The sequence below is a fragment of the Aricia agestis genome, chromosome 15, assembly GCF_905147365.1.
Source record: "Aricia agestis chromosome 15, ilAriAges1.1, whole genome shotgun sequence".
Classification (NCBI taxonomy): Eukaryota; Metazoa; Arthropoda; class Insecta; order Lepidoptera; family Lycaenidae; genus Aricia; species Aricia agestis.
In genome coordinates this window covers 13333986-13361459 of record NC_056420.1, presented here as the reverse complement: position 1 = coordinate 13361459, position 27474 = coordinate 13333986, and the positions used below count along the sequence as shown (strand labels likewise).

At 36.7% G+C, this 27474-nt stretch overlaps 1 protein-coding gene and 1 long non-coding RNA gene across 2 annotated transcripts in view; both read left to right on the top strand.

Moving 5' to 3' along the window:
• The window catches only part of LOC121734183 (lachesin-like), a 234419-nt gene that overhangs the window by 171447 nt on the left and 35498 nt on the right, over positions 1-27474 (top strand). The window lies entirely within an intron of this gene.
• Positions 3588-17728, top strand: LOC121734187. The gene is made up of 3 exons (XR_006036672.1): positions 3588-3598; positions 11883-11890; positions 17652-17728. It is a non-coding gene; the product is annotated as an uncharacterized LOC121734187 (long non-coding RNA).

Below are 27474 nucleotides of genomic sequence, written 5' to 3'. Positions count from 1 at the left end.
TTTAGACTATCAGTATACAAAATTTCATTACAATCGGTTCGGTAGTTTTGGCGTTTGGCGTGAAAGCGAGACTGACAGACAGACAGACAGACAGAGATACTTTCGCATTCATAATATTAGTACAGATTATGTGCACACTGCACAGCTGTTTTTGAGTATTTTGATTAATTAAGGGCCGCGCTACACCGGAATGGCAGCGGCGAGGCGAGCACTTTCAGCGCTGCCATTCCGGTGTAGCGCGCTGCGCGGCCCTAAGAGGGGTACCACTTACCAGGGTTTTAAAAAGTTTTTAAATTTGACACAAATTTTGTTGACACCGCGCGCTATAAACTAAAGTCCACGCGGACGAAGTCGCGGGCAACAGCTAGTTATGAATAAAAACAATAATCTACACTACTATTATAAAGAGGAAAGATTTGATTTTTTGTTTGTTTGTTTGTTTGTTTGAGTCGAATAGGCTCCGAAACTACTGGACCGATTTGAAAAATTCTTTTACCATTGGAATCCTGCATTATTTCTGCTGAACATAGGCTAATTTTTATTTTGGAAAAATATAAGGTTCCGTAAGATATTTGGGATTTTCGGACGCAAGGTTTAAAAAATCAACCAGAAAAGTTACTTATTTTGCGTACGCTGCCTAAACTATAAAAGATAGAGGCATAAAATATTCTAAGTAATTATAGATATTTTAAATATCTACAAAAAAGTCCGCGACACACTATACCTATCTATGTTGAGTGAGGCACAATAACCATTTTTTTATTAAAAAATCTAGAATTTTTTTTGGACTATATTTAAATGCGTTTATTTAAATCATGCTATTGACCCTTATCAAAATAAATTATTTCATCACTAAGTACAGTTAATGTAGATAATATTTGGTCTTTGAATGATTAAAATTGGACGTTTGGTTTTAATGTTATGGCGAAATTAAAATATTACGATTTCTGCTGCACGTTGCGAATTGGGCGTCAAGGCGCGATGCGCGGGTGTGCGTGCGGTAGGGGAGAGATTTAATTATCAGTGCCACAGACTCGCCCGGAGAGTCCACGTAAATATTACCTCGATCGTGGGAATCGCAGACACAATAGATTTTCAATAGTTATGCGACAGCCGGGTGCTGCTTTATTGATTTGATATAGACTATCGTGCTTCATTATTATAATCCTAATTTCAAAAAAGCTTTAAAAGTTATGACTACGAAAGTAATATTTTTAGAACTTTTTAAAATAAGTTTTGAATGACTATTATTTTTGATTGCTATTATAATTAATTAATTTCTTTAACTATAAATCTCCAATAGCGGCAGCCGGCTGCCAGCATAACAATTGAAGATCTATTGTGTCTGCGATACCCACGATGCCGATGCACGATGGAAGTATTAATGCATATTTTTTAATCCACACTATTTCTGCTGAATATAGGCTATATTTAATGAGAGAAAAAAGGGAACCGTATTAAGTGTTAATAATTGTGTGAAAAATCTACCAAAATATTCCTTCTTGCTTATGCTTTATAAATTATAGACTATACTTACTTATCGCAAAGTGATGTACTATAGTCTTATAGTTCTGCAGGTAAGGATAAAATAATCAAACATAACACTTAAAATATAAAAATATAAAAAAAAATACAATAAAAATGTGTTATATGTACATAATAATTATAATATAGTAGTTGCAGGCTAAATAATGTAAACTATTTTTATGTTCTGCTTAACTTAAAGATTGACTACCTTTATTTAAAAAAAATAATTTAAAAACCAATGTCCACCCGTGCGAAGCCGGGCCGGGCCGCTAGTATATAATAAAGTAGGTATGATTAGTTCTGTTATAATAATGAAGTAAAAAATAAAGCGCCATCTGTTTTCATATATTAGAATTAAAATGTAAAAATATTTTCTGGATGGAATATAGGCCAACACAACACACTCGAACTCCTTAGAAATGCAGTAGGAGTTCTATAAGATAAGATAGATTGATTATTATTATAGCAAGTGATAATATTATTAAACATAATATTCTAACGTATTAAAAACTATAAACAAAAACATAATAACTAATAAGTATGATTAGTTCTATGTTACAACGAAGTAAAAAAAAAGCGCCATCTGTTGAATCGTATTAGAACTAAAATGTTCATTGCATCGCGTCGATATATTTCTGGATTTTTTATAATATTATACATAAAATATATTTAAGATTTTTGAAATATTATTTTAATACACATCCAAGACCCAGGAACATTGAAAACTTTTTGTTCCGCCTGCGGGACTCGAACCCAGGACCCCCGGGATGAGCGCTGGCCACGCGCAATGCGAAGTAATTTTCATCGATATTTTCATGGAAATAAGATATTTTCCCACATCAAAATGTAGCCTATGTCCTTTCTCAGACTCTAGAATAACTGTGTACAAAATTTCATTGCAATCGGTTCAGTAGTTTTGGCGTGAAAGCGAGACAGACAGACAGACAGACAGACAGACAGACAGACAGACAGAGATACTTTCGCATTTATAATATTAGTATAGATTATTCTCGCTGTGAATTTCATATTGTATGCCTTATTTATGGTGGTGAGACTTAAGGGGGGTGTATATTTATCACCTATTGTGTAGAAAACGTTTACTACAATATTATTCTGAGTCCTAGGTAAATAAATTGGACAGATTTTATTAGGGGACATCCACAAAATACGTGAGGTGTTTAAGGGGGAGGGGGTCGAGTCAAATTTCATCTAATCTTACATCGGCAAATCTCACGTAATTTTTTTCTCATTGTTACAAAAAAAATACCACAAAATGTTCAGGTTGTTGAATATAATACTAGGGCTTGCTTCGTTCGCCCTGATATTTAAGGGTTGCTACTTCGTGCCGTTCGTGCGCGAATCCTACTCACTTTTGGATGTTTTTTTTATTCTATATATAATTCCGCCGATATCCTGATCTGACAAAAAAAATAATGGTCACGTTAGTTATACATCAACTGACTGTCAAACAATCTAACATGTGAGATTGTGGGATGGGGATTGAATAAATTCTCACGAAATCTCACCAGGCCTGGGGGTGTCAGAAAATCTAAAAAAAAACACCTCACGTAATTTGTGAACGCCCCCTCACGAGTAATGACAGTTCCCGCACAATTTCGGGACAGTGCTAGTACGTTAATAAATTTACTTTAGTTTAATTTAGGATCCTGAATCGTTAATAATAATAATATCATTATTTGCTATAGAAGCTATAGAAATTACTACTATGATTTCTAACTCAAAGACAAAATTGAATGGTGTAAAAGAATTTTAGAACTCCTTAAGTTTGACCATTTAGTTGAAAGAATTATATCAAAACAACTGAACATTGTACAATTCTAGCCATAACGTTTAGGACTGCTATAAAAGTTGGTATAATTTTGTATCAAACTTTCTTAGGATTCTGGAGGTCGTTTGTGAGAAGTTTGCCGTCGTTTTAATTTGTACTTTGGTTCCTTTTTTTTGCTGGAGAAAATCAAAAAGGTGTTTGATTAAACAATGTTGTTACTTTACATTCCCAGACTATTTCCTCCCGATGAAAACTCAGGGAGGGATATTATAAGTTTGACGTGTCTTTTTGTGTGTCTATGTATGTTTGTTCGTAATATGCAACGAACAACGAACGACACAGACACGAGCATCCAAATAATCACTGGCAGCGTTTCCTTATTTTTGCGTGTTAGCTGCCAACTCCTCCAAAACGGGTGGACCGATTTTTGTGTGATTATCCGGTTGACGTTTGCTTGATCTGCTAGTGTTTTATTATAAAAAAGTAACATAATCTATACTAATATTATAAATGCGAAAGTATCTCTGTCTGTCTGTCTGTCTGTCTGTCTGTCTGTCTGTCTCGCTTTCACGCCAAAACTACTGAACCGATTGCAATGAAATTTTGTACACAGTTATTCTAGAGTCTGAGAAAGGACATAGGCTACATTTTGATGTGGGAAAATATCTTATTTCCATGAAAATATCGATGAAAATTACTTCGCATTGCGCGTGGCCAGCGCTCATCCCGGGGGTCCTGGGTTCGAGTCCCGCAGGCGGAACAAAAAGTTTTCAATGTTCCTGGGTCTTGGATGTGTATTAAAATAATATTTCAAAAATCTTAAATATATTTTATGTATAATATTATAAAAAATCCAGAAATATATCGACGCGAAGCAATGAACATTTTAGTTCTAATACGATTCAACAGATGGCGCTTTTTTACTTCGTTGTAACATAGAACTAATCATACTTATTAGTTATTATGTTTTTGTTTATAGTTTTTAATACGTTAGAATATTATGTTTAATAATATTATCACTTGCTATAATAATAATCAATCTATCTGATCTTATAGAACTCCTACTGCATTTCTAAGGAGTTCGAGTGTGTTGTGTTGGCCTATATTCCATCCAGAAAATATTTTTACATTTTAATTCTAATATATGAAAACAGATGGCGCTTTATTTTTACTTCATTATTATAACAGAACTAATACCTACATACATACCTACTTTATTATATATTATTGTTTTTATTCATAACTAGCTGTTGCCCGCGACTTCGTCCGCGTGGACTTTAGTTTATAGCGCGCGGTGTCAACAAAATTTGTGTCAAATTTAAAAACTTTTTAAAACCCTGGTAAGTGGTACCCCTCTTAGGGCCGCGCAGCGCGCTACACCGGAATGGCAGCGCTGAAAGTGCTCGCCTCGCCGCTGCCATTCCGGTGTAGCGCGGCCCTTAATTAATCAAAATACCCAAAAACAGCTGTGCAGTGTGCACATAATCTGTACTAATATTATGAATGCGAAAGTATCTCTGTCTGTCTGTCTGTCTGTCAGTCTCGCTTTCACGCCAAAAGCCAAAACTATCGAACCGTAATGAAATTTTGTATACTGATAGTCTAAAGCCTGAGAAAGGACATAGGCTACTTTTTTACTGGAAAAAAGGGTTGTAAGGGTCGTAAATTTGTTCAAAAAATTCATAATAGATGGCGCCGTGCGTCTTCTACATCGCGCTGACGCTTGCTCAAAAGTCTTTTTATAAGAGGTGGTATCATCTTACATTTAAGTCTCGATTTTTTTCGATTGTGATATCTATTCTACGGTATTAAATAACTCAGTACTTTATCTGTGCAGGCAGTGACGTAACCTTAAGACCAAATTTCACCAACGACTGTTAAAGTTAATGCTCGAATTAGTATCACGTTAGCTGTTTCGTTTTTCATATGAATGAAAGAGAAGACAGGATATTTTAACAAGCTGTTAACACTAACAGACGTTGGTGAAATTGGGGCTAAACCTATCAATGATAAATAGTTTATGGGTAAAGTTGTGTAATTGGGGGGCTAAATAAGCTTTAAAATTTGGCATAATATATAAAGTTTAACATACAAAAATGAAGTACTTATTGTTTGCACACTGCACAGCTGTATTGATTTAAGGGGTACCAGGGTTTTTTTATAAAAGCTTTTGACACCAATTTTGTTGACATCGCGCGCTATAAACTGAAGTCCACGCGGACGAAGTCGCGGGCAACAGCTAGTATATTATAAGGTCAAATTGAGAAACCTACTCTTTTTTGGAAGTGAGTTAAAAATATACAAAACTAGTTGACGCGTGACGCCCGAAACTCCGTTGCGCCAAAACTCGTTTATCACGCGGGAACCGTACATTTTTCCGGGATAAAAAGTATCCTATCTCCTTTCCCGGAACTCAAAGTATCTTTATGCTAAATTTCAGCAAAATCGGTTTAAAGAGCGTGAAGAGGTAACAGACTGACAGACACACTTTCGCATTTATAATATTAGTATGGAAATATTGGTATGGATATGCTTCTTTCATTAACTTCACTTGTAGCTTCTCTAAATTCCTCTACTTTTTTACACTTCGTCAAGAGATTAATCTTCCTGCGTTAATAACCGCGTGACATGGAGTGACATCGGCTAATCATGTCACGCAACAGTTTAAATATGCCTATGTCATGTCCGCCGCGAATACCGGACCTCTGAATGGAGGCATTACGTATTATAGAGATCGGTTTCTATTGCGATTGCAAAAATCTAGAGGTTATTGTTATCTAGACGACTCAGCTCTGGATTTATGTATAGGCAGGCCATGGCCTATGAGCGGCAGCGTCCTAGGATGGCGGCAGAGTTCACACATAGGGGTGGCAAAGTTAAAGAAGCTTATACTCATCAGTCATAATATTAATCCGGCGCTGTTAGAGGTAAATTTTAGTTAAGTGGCAGCTATAATATTCCTGATTGAATGTAGTATTACTATCTTAAATCTCTTTAAGATATAACTGCACTTATAGACTGGGCACAACGTTTAGATCGCTCAGTGAAACTTGGTTGTTAGTACATAATTCAATAACTATGGAGCTCGGCCAAAACGTGAGAAGGGAGCAAGAGCCTTTATAGGCTCTTGCTCCCTTCTCACGTTTTTACACAGACTATTGCAAGGAAAATTAATATATTATTGTATCGATTGTGTGTTTGCAACTTCATATTCCTAAAGTTGTAGTGTTTAAAATGATTCTAAGTATCTTAAACGATAAATTATTATTTATCAACTGCCCATCTTGTATGATTGTTGTAATATTCCATGCAAATGTTATGCCCGGCGGGGCTAAAATGGTCACATTTAGCAATTCCTCTCAATCAATTCAGCAAATGAATTATCTTAACTGCCAAACTGACAAATGTCAATTTTGTACTAATTACTATATAGACATGAATTGCAAGCAGAGTTGCATTTGCGATTTTAAAAAAGTGAATCATATTCATATCATGACTCTCCAAAGCGACCATTTTAGCCCCGCAAGACTTTTAAGTCACTTACAAAGTTAAGCCTCTCTTACGGTGTATCGCAAGTCTTCTGCACAGGACTCGTCCGTATCTCACCTACCTAACACGATTAAGTCCTCTGTTCAAGTCAGTTACAAAGTTAAGCCTCTCTTACGGTGTATCGCAAGTCTTCTGCACAGGACTCGTCCGTATCTCACCTACCTAACACGATTAAGTCCTCTGTTCAAGTCAGTTACAAAGTTAAGCCTCTCTTACGGTGTATCGCAAGTCTTCTGCACAGGACTCGTCCGTATCTCACCTACCTAACACGATTAAGTCCTCTGTTCAAGTCACTTACAAAGTTAAGCCTCTCTTACGGTGTATCGCAAGTCTTCTGCACAGGACTCGTCCGTATCTCACCTACCTAACACGATTAAGTCCTCTGTTCCACCACTGCCCATTTAGTGATTTCTACGATGCCGCGCAAATTCTCGGCTCTGGACTCCTCCATCACCTACATAAGGCCTTTGTTCTGCTGTCCGACTGTGTATGCAATAACCTCCACAATCCGTGCGTGCCGGCCGCGCAGCGTCGTCACGCGGACCGTCACGCCACAATAATCCCGTAATGAACGATAAACAACCGCCATACGAGTATTATGGAAAACGTTTAGAAAAACTGTATAATAGTATGACTTTAAGGCCTGTATTAAACCGCACTTACTGCTAAGATTATGCGTTAGGTAATTCTTGGAGTGCTTTGTTTAAACTGAACTAGTTGATGCCCGCAAGTCCGTTGCGTAGAAATTCCTTCATCGCGCGGGAACCGTACATTTTTCCGGGATAAAAAGTATCCTATGTCTTTTTCTGGGACTTAAAGTCTCTCGATACCAAATTTCATTAAGATCGCTTCACTGGTTTGGACGCGAAGAAGTACCATACAAACAGACAGACACACTTTCAGACTTGTCTTTAAGGTCCGTATAAACCACCCTTACCGCTAAGATTATGCGTTAGATAATTCTAGGAATGCTCTTATCTTATCTTATATCTTTAAACGAGCAATTCTTGTATATGTATATATATATTATATATCTTATATCTTAAAACGAGCTTGTTAACGAGATTCTTGTATATATATAAATATATAATTGGAATCTCGGAATCGGCTCCAACGATTTTCATGAAATTTAGTATATAGGGGGTTTCGGGGGCGAAAAATCGATCTTGCTAGGAATTATTTTTAGAAAATGTTATTTTATTCGTGTTTTATCGAATACCGAGCAAAGTTCGGTCAAATAGCTAGTAATTATTAATAAATCGTTCTTAGGTACCGTACCGTACCGTAATGTGAACTGATTAATGAAACTCAGCACTTAGCTCTGCTGTTAAACTGTTACTTGAGAGTGTGATCGAAGCTTGACTTAAGTACTATACGTTTTTAAAATCAAAGCAAATAATTTGAGAACGTCTTAAGATACTGAAAGTGTCTCAGTCAACATTGATATCTAGAAAGAGTATGACAGCGGTTTGTTAATACGGGCCTAAGCGATGCGATAATGCGATTATATATTCTTCAATGATCCAATAAGACGCATAATAATATGTTTTTCACGTAAAAAATACAAATTCAATAATATGAACACTTTAACTGTCATTTACACGAGTATACGAGTAAACGCAATTTCGAGTGACGTCTAGTCATGAATCGCGTGCTAATGTGACAGACATGATTTAAACCTCGGTTAAACTAACTGTCAAGCGGCCCCAATGTTAAATCAGACGAAACGTGAATAAGGTACCACAGCTATGGTCCGCACCACGAGACTAGTCTGGACTCGACTGGTTAAAAGAAAACTTCTTTCTACTTTTGTATACATTACTAGATGATGCCCGCAACTCCGTTGCGCCAAAATTAGTTAATTGCACAGGAACTGTACATTTTTCCGGGATAAAAAGTATCATATATCTTTTCCCGGTACTCAAAGTATCTCCATACCAAATTTCAGCAAAGTCACTTTAGCGGATTGGGTGTAAAGTGGTAACAGCCAAACACAATTTCCCATTAATTATAATATTATTATAGTACTAGCTGTGCCCCGCGGTATTACCCGCGGTTTAAGTGATATATCATAAAAGACTATGAAAAGTACCAATAATAGGGCCAAAACGGGACGACACATGGTTTTATAACGGTTTATGGTAGTGATGATGATTAAGATGAAGGTAATTTGCATAGTAGCATATGCTTTCCGCTCTTAAAACAACGTCGAAACTCCCAAACTTGTATCTATAAAGAATCAGGAGTTCTCTCAGCACCTTTCGAACCATGGTATACCTTGGTGCAAAATCTAACTTGTTGGTAGCATATGCTTAGAATACTGCGCACGAAACCGAAGTCACCACATACTTCCATATAAATTTTGAGGAGTTCCCTCGATTATTTATGGATCTCTTCATCAGGTCACCATTTTTATGAATATGGTACCAAATCGGAAAGATAACCTATACATCCAAAGAAAATTTTTGAAAATCGGTTCACAAACGGCGGAGTGATCGTTGAAGATAAAAAAAAAACGAACATAACACCTCCTCCATTTCGAAAGTCGGTTAAAAATGTAGCCTATGTGTTATTCTGTTGTAGGAGCTATATTATTGTAAAGTTTCATTAAAATCCGTTCAGCAGTTTTTGCGTGAAAGAGTAACAAACATCCATACATCCACACATCCATACATCCAAACAAACTTTCGCCTTTATAATATTAGTAGGATAATATTATAATAATGTTTTGGTGCATGGACGATGTGAGAATATGCATGGGTTCTCTTGGGCAATATCACGTATTGTGCAAAATTATTGACCGTCTAGGTCAAATAAGTTGGTCAATAAAATACTGTTAAATATTATTGTAGATCTACTGAGGGCCCGCTTAGAAACCTCGATGGCTTGATTTAAGATGATGCGTAGTTTATAATTAAAGTTTTGGCCCTATACTTAGATATATTTCCTGTGGTACAATATCCTAAATTTTGGAACCTTTACACCCGAAATATTCGGGCAGGTGATGAATGACGATCTCGCGATGGCGGCTGTACAAAGACCAGTTACAAATGGCGCCGCTTTCCAAAATCCAAAATGGAGGGCGGGTGATATTTGTGTGCCTTACAATATACAAGCTGTCTAACTATGAAAGTTTAAGCATCGATCGCTGTTTTTAGAACATTGTTGGATACTCTAAAAAGGAGTTCAGTTAAAATTGTTCAAAACTTTATATTTTGTAAATAGACGGACTTGCCGCACACGGTGTTGGGTTGTCTTTTCAAATTTTAAATAGCTCATCTTAAAATTTATCGAATAATGCCGCATCGCTTAGTTCCGTTGGAGTGTGAACTGGCCCGAAGATGACAAATAAAACTATATGCAGTAAATAAAATTACCTTCCCTATATCATCAAAAATGGATTTATATTTTATTTTAAAAAGATTAATTTTGTTCTCACTTTTTTTGTAAAAAGTGGGGCCCCGTGCGAGTTTCTTACGCCGGTTCTTCTCGCCGGGTTAGTTCCCGAACCGGTGGTAGGCACCAGTTATAGTATCAACGTTCTGAAAGTATTTGTTACAAAATATATATACAGAAATAAAACATTTTTTATTTTATTAATTTATAGGGCCAACCTTCGTAATTTAGTCAGGTTATGACCAGCACTGCCGTTACGCTTAATAATTTGATAAAATTTAATAAAATGAATAGCAAATGTACTTTATAATTTATTTCGAGTTCATTTTTCAAAGTCAAAGCATACATGACAAAACTTGTTTATAATTAACCATTTAGTACCCACTACTATGACTAATGACAGCAACATCTGATACAGGCTGTTTTAAACACATTAGTACTCGATCTTATCGTAACGACTGCTCGGCACGGCATACGATTAATTATCGGATAGACTAAAGGCCCCTATAAACGGCGGCAGATTGGTCTGGTCGAGCGATCGCAGGCCGAACTTATTAGACTTGGTCAATTCAGACCGACGAGGCGAGGCGAGATGCGGCGCGGCATAAATTTGTATGGATTTGACAGATTTCAATTGCGGGAGACGTCTTGCGAATATGTCAAATCAATATAAATTTAGAAATTCAGATCTACGCGTGGCGTTGCGGTCTGAATCAACCCTTACTGTATTCCTATGTGTGTGCAAAAGTACCAGTAGATCGGCCTGTCCAACCTAGAGACCGACCAAATTAGATAGATAGCACCGTATTTCTTTTAAGTTTTCTACTAACCGTTTTTTCAATAGGTGTAGTATTATTTAATTGCAAAATAATATTAATACATGAAGAAATTAATATTGTAATGTGAAATAAAATTTTGTAGTTATTATTCCAATTTAGAACAACATTGTAAAACTGCAATCGCTTGGTGCGTCTCAGCGGATGCACTGCCGTGCACCCAGATTTAGGTGGATTTCAAGAAATAACTTACAGCAAATTACATTTTTGCAATTTTGTTTGTAATTTTTCTTTGGTGTAAAGAGATTTTTTTATTTCAATACAGACCTACATTTTAATTTTAAAGAGTGGTCTTTGAATGTTGTTTGCTTTGTTGGAATCACGAAAATATTAATTTGTCTGTCTCTAATTGAGGTTTTCTGGCGAAATTGTAAACTATCTACTCTATCCTTACAACAATATAAATTATCCTGAACACAAAATGTTCATTCGGTCCGCTTTATTACATCTTCTTAATGTTAACAATAAATCTTTTTCATCGTAATTCTGTTGGCAGCCAGTATAAATGGTGGCTATGAATATGTATGTCAGATTGATTAAAACAATCGTAAACCCCCTCCCCGGGACTCTCCGGGACTTTCCCGGGATCGGAGAGATTTACGTCATTACTCCTCATAATTACTCGTTGGATTTATTCATTTCCTCATTCGAGTATATATGAATTTAGTGCCTTTATGAATTATACAATTACTTGCCACTTGATTTATTTCGAGTGTAACTTCTTGTCGAATGAGATAATGTATGAGGGGAATGTGTCTCCCCCCCCCCCCCGACAGCCATTAGAGATAAGTTTGTATGAAAGTAGCTCATTTCCGACTTCCGTGTTGCTGTCGTATTAATTTAACTTTGTGCCTCTCTGATTGCAAAATTCAATTGTTTGTTGAAAGTTTGTGATATATTTTAATTTAAATTTGGCATAAAACAAAGCATGTAATATTGAAATCATTTCATGCATTAAATTAAGGCAAAATTATTTTTAACTCATGAGAAAGTGGAAGTTAAAAAAATGTATATTTTCTTAAAAATCGAATATAGAATATTCGTAACACATATTCATTATCATACTCACGTCGTCTCTTCATAATTTGTACATTAAAATATATTTATTTAATATTTATGCAGCCCTGTATAATGAAGCTTATTTCAAAATGAAATGAACCTTTAAACTTGAAAATACCATTGAAATAGAAAACTCAGACGCTTCGGTGAAACGAAAGAAAAGTTTCAATTCATCTCGAAATGCAATAATAATATCAATTCCATTTCAATAATAATAATAGATTTATTTCTATTTTTCCTTGAAAAAGGGTCGAGTGGAAAATTACTTGGAATTTTCAATGTAACTTTATTATAAATCATTATTCTGTTCTTTTAGAATCAAACGGCATCAAAGAGTATGCGGTCAGTTAAAAGTTTACCCGGGACTTCCCGGTTTTTCCGGGATTATGTCAGCACCCCGACACCCCGAGATAGACCATATTCTCCGGGACATCTAGCATCGTTGCAAAACCGTTGTTTCAATGTATTATTTTTATTAGAACTAAAATAAATCAAACGACATCAAACTGAATGCAGTCACTTAAAACTTTCGTCGGGACTTCTCGGTTTTCCCGGGATTCCGGACTCAGGATTATCCCGGATATTACACCCCGGGATACCTCGCAATACAGCAAAACGGACGTTTTGCTCAATTTTCATAACAAAAAGCGTGGCATTCAGAATTTTTTTAATTAATCCTAACAAAGTTGTCCCGGGCTAACTTTTATAAAACATCCCCGTCACAAAGGCGTGTGTTTGTTTTGTGAATACTTTAAATTATGACGAGCTCGTCCCGTGCACCAATAGTTATTAACTTTTAGCTCTTTGTCGCCAAGAATAAATTTTCAGTATTAGATTTTTTTTCGTTTGATTTTTGACTTTAAAGACTTAAAACACGTAATTACAATTTGAAGGAATTATTATTATTAAAAAAGTATTTATTATACACAATAAATGGCATAAACATGCCATTTATTAAACAATAATTTCAGTGAAATTATTAAACAATAATTTCACTAGATGACTCCCGTAACTCCGTTGCGCTAAAACTCGTTTATCACGCAGGAACTGTACATTTTTCCGGGATAAAAAGTATCCTATATCCTTTCCCGGGACTCAAAATATCTCCATGCCGAATTTCAGCAAAATCGGTTCAGCGGTTTGATAGTTAAAAGGTAACAAATAGACAGACAGACACACTTTTGCATTTATAATATTAGTATGGATTAAATTTTGTTATTAACAAACTATAAGAGACTTAAGGATTACCTATTTAATTTTATCAAAACGGTTTAGGTAACAAATAAAGACCGACACACTTTTCCATCTGTAACATTACTTTGGACAATTTAAACGGATAACAATATAAAACGACAATCCAATATACTTTATAATTTTATTGCTAACAATTTGTAACATGTCCTAACTCAGACCGAATTGGTTTTCGCACCTGCGGAGGCACTTCGATATATCTGAAACGGTATGACCGTATTTTGTTCGGAAGCGGAAAAGTTTTTACGAATGGGTACAAGTGGCCGGGTATAAACGCCCGGGTAGAACGCCCGGGTGAAACGCCCGGGTGAAAACCGAGCAAAGAGCCGGATCTAACAATTCCTCAGAGCTGATCGCATTTGATTCGGCTCAATTAAAAACTCAAACGCCGCGCAAACGCTAACAAGCTCGTAGCCCCTCTACGCCATAGCGCTACGCCGTAGCTCCACGCTCTACGCCGTAGTAGCGTCAGCGGAAAAGCTGAAAGCGTTGTTTTTGTGAAAACTCGCAGATTTTTACTTTTTGTTACAAGTTACTGAGAGATCTTTACAAAATACTACAATATTTACGTGATCAATTCAAAAATAAATATCTATAAATATAAAACTCAAAGGTTATAAAAATCAAAGGTTATAAAAATAAAACTCAAAGGGCTGACATGGTGATCTATCAACGCACAGCCCAAACCACTGGACGGATCGGGCTAAAATTTGGCATGCAGCTAGATAATATGACGTAGGCATCCGCTAAGAAAGGATTTTGATCAATTCCACCTCCAAGGGGTTAAAATAGGGGATGAAAGTTTGTATATAATAATACTTCTTAACGCGAGCGAAGCCGTGGGCAAAAGCTCGTAAATAAATAAATTGCGTTTGCTAAAAAGAATAATAAATATTTATTTTATTTTAATATCACAAGCCCTCATTTGGAAGACTTGAAATATATGTCTGTCTACACAAAGTTCAGTGAATTCCGCAGAACTGGGGTGGAACGTGTCGCAGAATCCGCGGCACGAATGGGCGCTGAAGCGGAATACCTACGACACAAATTTGTTAAAAACTAGACGTTGACAAATTCGTGCAGAAATACGTCTATCACGCGAAACTGTATATTTTTCCGGACAAAAATTACTATATGTCCTTATCGAGACTCATAATTTATGGGACATTTCATCAAAATCGCTTCAGGACAAGGTTGTTTTTACTTTATTAAATTTTCTTTCTTAGTAAAAAATGTAACCTTACTTTGAAAGATATCAAAAATGCAGTATCATCGCGCTGCGTAATGAAACGCAACGGAAAATGTTCCAAATTGAAGCTTATTCGCAACACAAAATTGCAAAAACACTGCGATGCGTCGCTTAGGGTCAGTTCAGACCGCAACGCGACGCGCATTTCTTTTGTATTGATTTAACAGACTTCAATTGTGTGAGACGTCATGCAAGTCTGTCAATTCAACACGAAAGAAATGAAGAAACGTAAGAAATGCGGTCAAAACGCGACGCGTTGCTGTCTGAATTGACCCTTAGTAGTATGATATCACCCTAACAGAATATATTTATCAGTCTAGTTAACGTGTTCAGGTAAACTTAGCTCGATATTTTGCTGTCTAGCGATTTTTAACATCCATTATACATGAGGCTCTTGTGTTAACTTAATATGTGCTCGAGCTGAGATTTAATGAGCAGTGACGTAGGTTATATTATATTATTATACGAGTATTATTTAATTTTAAATAAAAAGCTTTGTGTAACTTATTAAATAATTTTTAGGTAACGCCTCCGTGGCCCAATTATTGTTTAGAGCGTGGCTCTTGACTCGGAGGTCGTGGGTTCGATTCCCGCGTTGGAAACATGTTATTTCCAAGTTTGATAAGGACAATGCAGGCTGATCACCTGATTATCTGACAAGTGAGATGATCCATGCATCGGATGGGCATATAAAAAGTCGGTCCTGCGCCTGATCTCTCGCCAGTCGCGTCCGTCCACTGGGTTATGAGAATAAAGGAAAATAGAGTGCTCTTATGTACTGCGCACACACTTGGGCACTTTAAAATTACTCCTGCGTACCTGGCCTGGTGTCAACCGTTACCTGTGAGGGAGTTATTATTATTATTAGGTTACTGGTAACGGGTAGTATAATAATGAACGTGAACAACAAAGATGTCACAAACTGGTGTCGTTAATCCGAAACTTGCAGTCGAATATTCACTGACATAATATTAGCTGGTTACAGTTTCTGCATGTTATTTATAGGATACGGGTTTGTACCCGGGTGGAGGCGTGTACCTATGAGACATTTTCTGATCTCAAGTACATAATACAGACGCTCGTACGGTGAAGGAAAACATCGTGAGAAAACCCGCATATAGTTGGTCCCAGACGTATTGACTAGTTCTTTCCTCTGGACTAGGCTGACTATGATGCGAGAATGCCGTATGGCAACCATACGGACATTTAATAATCTTGTCCCAGGCACTACAGTATTTGAGGAGTGATTACTTCGCTCTGAAAAATACTGTATAAATCATCCATAACACTGTTATGGATGATTTATACAGTCCTATACTATCCAGTATAGATAAAAAACCATCCCTATGACATTTTTTTTTCCACCGTGTTTGCTACTTGTTTACAAAATGAGGTGTTAGAAGATTTATAATAGTTCCAGTGACCTATATTTCTCGTAGGTAGCTGACCGTCCTTCTGATTATTATTATCGAAGCGAAAAGGTTCACGATTTTTTTTTTTTATGAAATAAGGGGGCAAACGAGCAAACGGGTCACCTGATGGAAAGCAACTTCCGTCGCCCATGGACACTCGCAGCATCAGAAGAGCTGCAAGTGCGTTGCCGGTCTTTAAAGAGGGAATAGGGTAATAGGGGAGGGTAGGGAAGGGAAGGGAAGGGAATAGTTGAGGGTAGGGAAGGGAATAGGGTAGGGGTTAGGGGATTGGGCCTCCGGTAAACTCACTCACTCGGCGAAACACAGCGCAAGCGCTGTTTCACGCCGGTTTTCTGTGAGAACGTGGTATTTATCCGGTCGAGCCGGCCCATTCGTGCCGAAGCATGGCTCTCCCACGTATAAACGACGTAAATTCTGACGAAACGTAAGTGGAAACTTATTCTATAATATTATATCATACATGCCGCTTACGTCTCATACAATTTACATATTAATACCATATTCCTTGTCGTTAGTTCCACGAGACGTATGGAGCTAACAATGATGGTAGTGGGGCCCCGGGCCCCGCTTTGTCTCGGGGCCTCCGGGCACTCTTTGTCGCCGGGGCCTCGCATCTAGGACACTACGAGGGCCGTTAACATTCACAAAAGAGACAAAAGTATTGATGGCATTCTATTTTTAATTGAACCTTTCTCTTTCTTGTGAGATTTAAACGAGCGAACGAGATAGCGGCTCGTGATATTACGCGCTGTGAGAAGCCAGCATATAAGGGTCAATTTAGACCGCAACGCGACGCGTAGATGCATTTCTAAATTAGTATGCGGTCTGAATTGACCCTAAAACGTCTTGCAGACCCAACGTTGACTCTTCAAGTCAACAAATTGACAGACGCATACACTTTTGTATTTACGATAATACGAGAATATTTTGACCAAAACTTCTTGGTGTTGAAACTAGCTTATCACACGAAAAACGTACATTTTTCAGCATCAAAATATGTATCCTACGTCCATACTCATCGAAATTGGTTCAGTGGTAAACCACGTGAAGCGTGAAGGTAACAAATATACAGACAGACAGACACACTTTCGCATTTATAATATCAGTAGGGATAGATAATACAATATTGTTCGTATAGTCCAAGAGCCCGAGATACAAATCTGCCCGCATGAGGCCCCCGGGAGAGCCCCAAATGGAATTTTAAACTAAACCCATCTTAATATTACATTCTGCACTGTGACGTATTTTTTTCCAGGAAATAGGTATTTGAAATATACTTCTCGTTTCTATTGTGTTATGAAGCAGGTTCCGTTTAAAATCTTTTGCGGAAACAGAACTTGCCTTATCAACTTTTTTTTACTTGCTGATGATGTAATGTTACAGATTTTTTTGTATTAAAGAAAACAGTACAATCACTAGTTTTAAATTCAAGACGCTAGTAGCACTACTCCAAGAGAGAGCGCATATTAGAGACACGACAGCTTTTAGACAATCTTGTTTCACATAGACGAGTCAGCTTTACGATTAAAGAAAAACAGTTGTTGTACGCGGCGCATACCAAGACGAAACTGTTTTGTCTACGACGACGCAACGCGTACATCAGACTAGATACACCGCTAGACAGTGTTGTCGTTGATGTGCGCACTCGTATACACTTCAAAGGGAAGCCGACAGTCGTTAGTCAGACTTGTCGCGGTGCAGTACTTGTACGAATTAGACAATTTTGTCTATGAGCCGTTTTGTTTTAAATGTGCGCGTCCAGTACTTTTTATTATGCGATAGTCTGTCTAAAAACTATCGTGTCTCCAATGTGCGGACGCCCTAAATGTAATGATAATGTTTGATAGTTTTTGTTTCGTCTCTTAGTCTATAATTATAGTAATGAAAGTAAAAGCCGTAGCCCACTATAATCGTACATTTTTTCTGTGGTCCAACTTATGCCAAATTACATCAAAATTAGTTTTAGAGCTCATTTGATGCAAACAAACTTTTCCCTTTATAATAATAATTTGTATAATATTATATAATATTATATCATTTAAGTAAAATATTGATTTTTAATACTTATTGATTAAATAAAATATTGTAAAGTTAATCAATGTTCAATATTATGTTGTTTGCTTAGACTGGACGTGAAATGTTTTATGAATGAATAAATGGTTTTAAAATGGCCGACCAAACACAAAAGTTAACAGTATAGTACAATCGAAACCATTATAACTTTTAAACCAACTATTGAATGAAAAATGTGCGTATGAATATTTAAAATTGCTACGGTATCCAAGCTTCCATATTAATGTTATAAATGTGATAGTCTGTCGCGCTCAAACGACTATATATATAGAGAATATACTACTACTAGCATATAATATACAGTAAATAATTCGGTTATTTAATGCGACCAAAATCAGACACGAAATATTGACAGAAACGTTGTCAAAGATCGAACAACTTTTTGTTGTCTATGCAGGTGCTGCCTGAGTGAAAACATTACAGACATATATTCTATTGCAACGACGAAATTATGTACAAAACAAATGAATAGATGTACCGTCAATGCATACCACTAACATTCACAACATCACCATTCACCTGAAACAGAACTATCACAACGCCTACAAAACTTCGGAGCACGAATCCGAACATCGACCAGTGAAATGATAAACACTGACACACTTATGTATATTTAACGTGGCGTCCCGGTTTCACCACGGGGAATACCCTATAGATTCGAAACGCCACACGATATGCAACCCTACAACCTTGTAATACAGACCGTTCTAGCATCGCGTCCGTTACGTAACAAAGTCGGAATTGACACGATTTGCGCGGTATTTTTTATTAATATTCGCAATACTTCTAATGGGAGTGTAACCTACTTAGTCTTTTGAAATGCGTTCGCTCTATAAAAGTTTTAACCTGTACGGAATTTTGATCTGAAACTAACATTCGCCTCTTTACATCCGACGTTCGCGTTGAAAGAATTCTGTATAAAGGTGATCGCACATTTATCAGCAAACACGCGCCGAACGCGTCGCATTTTAGACTTCATTGTATGAAATGATGTGGATGATCTCAATTATTAAATTATCCCACGTATTAAATTATGATATAATACGTGGGAGAGCCATGCTTCGACACGAATGGGCCGGCTCGACCAGAGAAATACCACGTTCTCATAGAAAACCTGCGTGAAACAGCGCTTGCGCTGTGTTTCGCCGAGTGAGTGAGTTTACCGGAGGCCCAATCCCCTACCCTATTCCCTTCCCTACCCTCCCCTATTCCCTTCCCTCCCCTCCCCTATTACCCTATTCCCTCTTAAAAGGCCGGCAACGCACTTGCAGCTCTTCTGATATTGCGAGTGTCCATGGGCGACGGAAGTTGCTTTCCATCAGGGACTAAAAAAAAAACCTCGCACATTCGTCCGCACCGTACGCGCCGCATAACGCATTTCGTGTAAGTACTATGCGGTGCGTTCGACACGTGCAGTGCTGACAAGTGTGCGATCAACTTAAAAGTAGCACGTAGAGAAGTGAGAATAGACTATATTTTACCAGCGACTTCGCGGATAGTATTCGCGGCATTACAAAATTTGATATCCTATTTCTTTTAGGGTCAGCTTACATTGCAACGCGACGCGACATTGAATTAAGGACTTACCGCTTGCGGTTTCAGGCTGTTCTGAATGGCTTAATATAATGCATCGCAACGCTTTTCGACGACGTAAATCACCTTTTTGATACTTTTGTAAAATATTTTCTTAATGAACAACATTATATTATTGAGAGTAACAGATAAAACTTCTGCGCTTTAGCTGTATATTATTGGAACATATGTGCAAAATTATAGCTGTGTTTAGACCGTATTGAAGTATATAGACCAACGATGACGTATAGTACATAAAAGAAAGCCTAGATCACAACATAAAGTCGAGCAGTCGGTTTATTGCCCATAATTACGCACTTTACGAGGCTCTCTAATGTACTGTTAAGTACGGGCTCTCAGAACATTCCAGAAAATCGCTCAAAACCGTTTCATGTTGTGCCTTCTAGTGGTTTATTGGAAACTAGATGCGCCAAAATTCGTTTATGGTGCTGGAACCGCATTTTTCCGGGATGAAAGGTATCCTATGTATTTTCCCAGGACTTAACTTATATCCATACCAAATTTCAGCGAAATCGGTTCAGTGGTTTGGGCGTGAAGAGGTAACAGACAGACAGACGAACTTTCGCATTTATGATATTAATATGGATTAGTTGGATGTCTGGCTCGATGTAATAGATACTACGAAGTGATGAAAAGTAGATATATATTTTATAGTCGAATATAAAAACTATTTCTCGATTACGTAAATAATAAGCATACGTTCCCAGGGCTATTGATGCTGTAGACGTACCCACAATTAGAGATGTAGAGGCGCCGCAATCCTGCATCGCACTATCAAAGTTTTCTAAGTGCGTCGGTATATATACGACAGCTGAAAACAAACACGTGAGACTTGCTGAGCATATCCTCATATACAACAAACCCAAATATATACACTATATGAATAATGTATTGTCACAGCACCTAAGCTACAATAAGCTATTGATCCGACAATGACGACCGCTGTGGCTCAGTTGGTGGGCGTGTTGTTAGCTCAAGCTGGGGGTCGCGGGTTCGAATCCTGCCGACGGAACAAAAAGTTTTCAAAAAGTTCCTGGGTCATGGATGTGTATTAAATATGTGTATCATATACTTAATAAAAATCTTAAATATATGTATTATGTATATTGTATAGTATAAAAGTATTAAATATATTTCCATTGTACAGTACCTGTAACGCAAGTCCTTCAGGTACTTAGCACGGGGCCAGACTGACGTGGTGTGACGCGTCCATAGATATTATTATTATTATAATCCGATTAAAGCATGGCTTATTATGCGTACGCACAACATGATCGAATTCAAAAAACACAACCCTTCTTTTCCTTATGGTACTCGGTTTAAAAAATAAAACCAGATTGGTTGAATCACACGTGTTGTGTTGAATCAATCACAACTCTATGAATACTAATATTGCGTTATCCGTATAATCTCGTACAAAAAGTCTGATGAAAAAATGGCCGACGCGAAATACACAGGTGTATATCTGATCTATATACACGTTACTAATAAAAAGATCCATACTGTCAATACAGATTATAATATTGTGTATACAGATTATAAATTAAAAAATACTTAGGATGTCTGATAAGATAGGAAAGTTGACGGAGAGGGTTTAATATTTTTGCTGCTGATTTAAGCATGGACACATCACACAGTAGATGATAACTAACATTTTACAACTTAAGAGCAATTACGAGTACTCAGTTTTTCCCTACGAATAATAAACATTAAGGAAAAGTAACTCCGTCAAAAACATGCTCTACAATACTTGTAAAAAAAGTGTACCTTAGGTACACATTTCAATACATGTTTGCAATATTTAGGTGACCATGAGCGGTACTAGGCTGACGTTACATGACAGATCAAAAGGAACCAAATTTAAAACGATAATAGTATGGGAGTTACGATTCCTTGGTTTTTATTATTCGTAGGTTTTTCCCTTATAATTTTAACAAACCTTGTAATTCGCCTACTTCATCATAATATAGCATGCATAGTTAATATATGTATCTATACATATATCATATATCATATCTATACATAGAATTCTCATTTTTTTAATTTCAATTCATTTTCCTGGTCCTAAAGTTTTTAAGTTATGCAAAAATTGATTACGACAGTTGCCAAAATGTTAGTTACCCAGTTTATCCACTCATGTCTGTAATTATAATTATTATTACCCATCTTTGTTTCTTTATGCTGTAATTTTTACTCAACTTCGATGGAGCTAAAAAAACGTGTTGTGAGCAAAATTTCATTTTGAATAACTATCAACTATTAGGGTCAATTCAAATCGCAACGCAAAGCGTAGATGCATTTCTAAATTTGTACTGGGCCTGTAGACAAGTGGCAAAGCGCTAACGCTAACGCTAATGCTAGCGCTACAAAATGTATGCGATTTGACATAAGTCATCGCTTCGCTAGCGAATACTAATGTCAAATCCATACATTTTGTAGCGCTAGCGTTAGCGTTAGCGTTAGCATTTTGCCACTTGTCTACGGGGGCTGGATTGACAGGTTTCAATTACGTGAGACGTCTTACAAATCTGTCAAATCCATACTTTAGAAATGTATTGCGTTGCGGTCTGAATTGACTCTCATTCGTAGCACCTAAATACGATCCAAATCTTTAAACTTAATTACTCCATTATCTAAAAAGATAATGCGATTTCTATATTCTGTCAATCCACCGTACCATAAGCGAAAACCTATGCGATACCGATATCCGTCTCGGCAATATCGGTTTCCAATATCTACAATATCGAACAAAGACATTTTTGCGGCGCGCTACTTTCTGTAATAACTTTATTTCGTGTAGTGTATTGTACGCACTTGAGGACAAATATAAGGTACTAGTAACAAATATAAGGTACAAGCAGAACTAAGGAGTAGGCCGATTCAGAAGATCTCGATACGTTTATTATATATCAAATCGGCCGGCGCGCGCCGTACTAATGCGTTAAACATCTATTGCACGCTCATGCAAGCGACAGTCAATTCCATCAATCATCAATTATGTTTGACTGATGGTGACTGATGGACTGACGAATGGTATTAGACGGTCACTCAATTCTTTGCAGTTTTATGTCAGTCAAAGCAAAATTTTCAAAGGTATACGTTTCTAATTTTTTCCTATTTTGTCGGATGTGACAACACTCACTCAAAATTCGTGACTGATGGTTGCATGAAGCAAAAATCAATATATCCAGATTTTCGTCAATCAACGAAAATCTGGATATATTGATTTTTTTCATGCAACCGTCAGTCACGCCCTTACACGGTAGGTTATTCAGCAGTTACAGCCATGACTGTGGTAAAACTGACAGCAAAACCTACCGTGTAATGGATGCCCTAAGCATTGTGAATATGTTGAAAGTGACAGTCGCGCCCAACTCGCGTATATTCGCCCGTTTGTTTGAGTCGAGGTACTCCTTAGTTCTGTCTACTGCTTGACCGTGATCTTTCAGTTTTTCAACTCCTCCGTGGTCCAGTGGTTCAGAGTACGTGGCGCCTGTATTCAAGGCCCAGGTAGAGGTATTGATGTAGAATCGAAGTTCAAAAGGAGAATTAATTGCTTATTTATATCAATTATGCGACTGGTATTGTTGCTTGTACAGTCCGTGCAATCCACGAAGACGCGCCCCACTACTCCTCCTTATCGCCTATACGTTATGTGTGCAAGCTTTCGCCAATGTTTAAGTGTTATCGGTACATACTAATTACCTATGAGTGCACGCGCACACTACAATAAATCTACCAATTAAGAGAAAGCGTCACAGTCAAAGGGAAAGATGCTACCCAAAAATTGGTGGGGTGCGTCTTCGTGGATTGCACGGACTATATCGTTATAACGTTTTTGCTTAAATCTTGTGAATTTTCATATGACTTTAAGTTATATAGCAACAACTAAAATCTTTAAAATTATCTCAAAAAACTTTTTACAAAATAATGTTTATATTTCGCGCAGTGTGTACGCGTCCTAAGGTCGTTCATATTGAATATGAATATCGCTTGTATTTATCAGTTTATTTATTGCATATTGGTTTATTGTGTAATGAAAGTTTTTTGTATAGTCACATTATATACGGCTACTGAGTTAAGTGGTCTGTGGAAGGTCATGTGGAAAATCGCCTGTAAAATAAACATTGTTGTGAGCTTTACAAATTATTTTAGTAAACTAAGTAACATTGGCATGTTTTTACCCATATTGAACGTTATTTAGCTGACTTCAAAAGAGGAGGAGGTTTCTCAATTCGACTGTATAGAATATTATGTTTTCTTATGTTCATTGTTCGTTAATAACTTCGCCGTCAGTGCACCGATTTAAATGATTAGTTTTTGTTGAAGAGAGGCTACTTTACTGGTGGTCCCATGTAAGGAAACACTGTTTTTTATTTGTAAAGATTATTTAACAATTAACAGGCATCGTCCGAGTGAAATGTGATGTAGTAGTAAGTGAATCAAAACAGTGGAATTGTTTTATTTACTTAATATTAATTAAATGATGATTCTTGGCATAGACTCTATGATATGTTCTGTCCAACTCCTCATTTAATCAAAGTTGAATATTCATTAAAATTCCCTGAGTACAACCGTAAGTTTTATTTTTTCTAAGCATAAAAATACTCGCACCAATCCCAGGGTAGTAGGGTCCAAAATATATTTTGGCATTAGCGTGCTGAATACATCTTCACAAACTTTTCCATTTCCAACATTAGTGGAAAATATTTCCTTCGATAGATGCATCATATTTATCAAAGGAAAACTTGAGCATTCGCGACTATACATTCAAAAGTTCAGCTAGAACTTTCCAGATCCGGGTCACAGCTTAAAAGTCAAAAAAAGCTTCGTTCCATGTACGATGAAATGGAAAAATATGCTAATGGTTTTGATGTTTAAACTTTTGGTTGACACACTTTTTTGAGTATGAAATTTTTTGAGTACGCGTATTTTAAATGGTATTTGAAATATATTTTAATTGATTTGTGCGACTCAAGTGGCCTACTAATTTAATTCTTTTTTTTTTATGAAATAAGGGGGCAAACGAGCAAACGGGTCACCTGATGGAAAGCAACTTCCGTCGCCCATGGACACTCGCAGCATCAGAAGAGCTGCAAGTTCGTTGCCGGCCTTTTAAGAGGGAATCGGGTAATAGGGGAGGGTAGGGAATGGAAGGGAAGGGAATAGTTGAGGGTAGGGAAGGGAATAGGGTAGGGGTTAGGGGATTGGGCCCCCGGTAAACTCACTCACTCGGCGAAACACAGCGCAAGCGCTGTTTCACGCCGGTTTTCTGTGAGAACGTGGTATTTATCCGGTCGAGCCAGCCCATTCGTGCCGAAGCATGGCTCTCCATCGTATAAATTCAATTCAAGACATTTTCATCAAATTATATTTTGAAGTTTATACTAGAAAATAACTTAGTTTTAATAATAATAATAGGCTGAGAGTTGAGACTGAATAAGGACACTTTTTCAACTGAACAAATCATTATACTGTACGTTATCTGTGGTTTTTATCTATTAAACAACGTTGCTTAGTGATTTTTTTCAAACATGTCAATCTGAAAGCATTAATAATAATAAGTTTAACTCACAGTCACAATAGACATAGCTGCCAGTAGTTCGACTGCAAAGAAACGGACAAGTTTCAATATCTGTCAAATTCGTCGGGTTTCACTAGGATTATGAACCGAATAGGAATAGCGCGAGCAGCGCTGGCTGGTATAATTTACTTTTAAATATTTAAAATAAAGATTTCAAAATTGGATCTGACAATTTTAATCGCATGTGCCAAAACACAAACAACAATACGACCAAAGAGGAACACGTCCAGCGAATATGTCATAGTTTTAAATTCGTAGGTAACAAGTTAACAACCCTAGCGACGATTTTCGTCATAATACGTCAAATTTAAAAATTTCAACATCAGTTCTACGTCGACATACTCTATAATTCTGTCTACTCTGTCACAGTCAACACACGAAAAATTAAAAAACATAATAATCACTTTAAATTCGACAGCGTAATTATGAATTACTGGATTTTGTCCATATAAAATTCTACAACAATATGGGCGAACATTTGCGCTGCAGTCTTCAATCAGCCGAACAAATTAAAGGCAGAGCAATTACCTCCACAAAGCCCTTTTGAAGTTTTATTGTTTGACGCCATTCTGAATTCAGTTTTATCAGATTGGTTGGGAAAATGTTTTGTGAAAACATTTGAGCTTCCAACGAAGTCTTTGAAAAAAGTAAAAAAAAAATTTGATAGTTTTAAAATGTGAAAATCGGAATTTTTAATTCAAAATTGCTTTTTTTTTGGTTTTTAGGTTTTCGTCAACAAAAATTGAATGTTACGGAAACAACTATAATTATGTTCGTCTCCTCCATCTGTTTTTTAGAATGCCTTATCTCCTTAACAATAGAAGCTATAGAGATATAAGTTTTACAAATACTACAATATTAGGTCACTTTACTTTCACAAATTGTTTTTAAAAATCTTACAATTTTGCTGTATTTACAACGAGATGATGCTCACAACTCAGTTGCGCCAGAATTAATTAATCGCGCGGGGACCGTAAATTTTTTCTATGTCCTTTGCCGGGACTAAAAGTATATCCATACCAAATTTCAGCCAAATCGGTTCAGCAGTTTGGGCGTGAAGAGGTGACAGACACACTTTTGCATTTATAATATTAGTATGGATTTTACGTTATATATAAGTTGAATGTGTGTGAATTCATGTAGGTACATGTGTGAGTATGAAATTTTAGGAACCTGAGGTAAACCGATTATGGGATTAGGCTCGACTCAAATGAATAAGATATCGTAATGTGACGCTAATAACCTTATGAAATAAAGGGAAAGATTTATTTTGATTCCCTTTTTAGATTAAAATATTAAGTTCTTATTATAATAAAGCTTTATTACATTTTTTTAGAGATTACGGTAGAAATAGCGATACTAAACTGGATTTTATTATATTTTGTAAAAAAGTTGTAAAAAATTCCTGAACATCGTTGTTCACTTTTTTACCCGTTCTAAGATATACCGCTAGCGCGGTGTAGGAGAGAAAGTAATGTCCCCCTCTCTTTTTCACCTCTGCCGGCACGGCTGGAGTGCAAATGTTTTAGGTCGTCTGAATCAAATTTTATTAAAAGTCTTCGAGTGGGCTATGGGCGAGTATTTAAATATCCATTTTTCCATCCAACTTTTTATTTACAATAATAACTGATATTATTATACAGGGATAATCCATACAAATTATTTAAATAGCTTAATAATTGAGCCTAAATACTTGACGCTGATAGCGCCAGTAATAACTGATCATTGACAGTCATTTGCAATTATTTTTAACCCTAAATCGGTAAATGAAAATAATTGAATCCAAAAACGCTAAATTCGAGTCATTTGCAATTAATTCAACCCTAAAACGTCGAACGGGAGTCGTTTGCAGTTATTTTTAATCCCAAAGTCATTTGCAATTATTTTAACCCTAAATTGCTGGGCTCATTTCAATAACGCTAATTGCTTTCCGCTTATTGTTTTATTTGAGCGGAATTCGACAGACAATTTGGGACAGCTGACAATGGCGCTTTTGTAAGGAATGTTATGAACATTCTTGTGTCCTTAATGAGACATAATGTCAAATGAGTCACTTTATGACGACAAATGTAGTTAATTTAATAAGTCCAGTAGGACCATAAAGTTAATATACCTAGCGGAATAGGCCTGTGCAA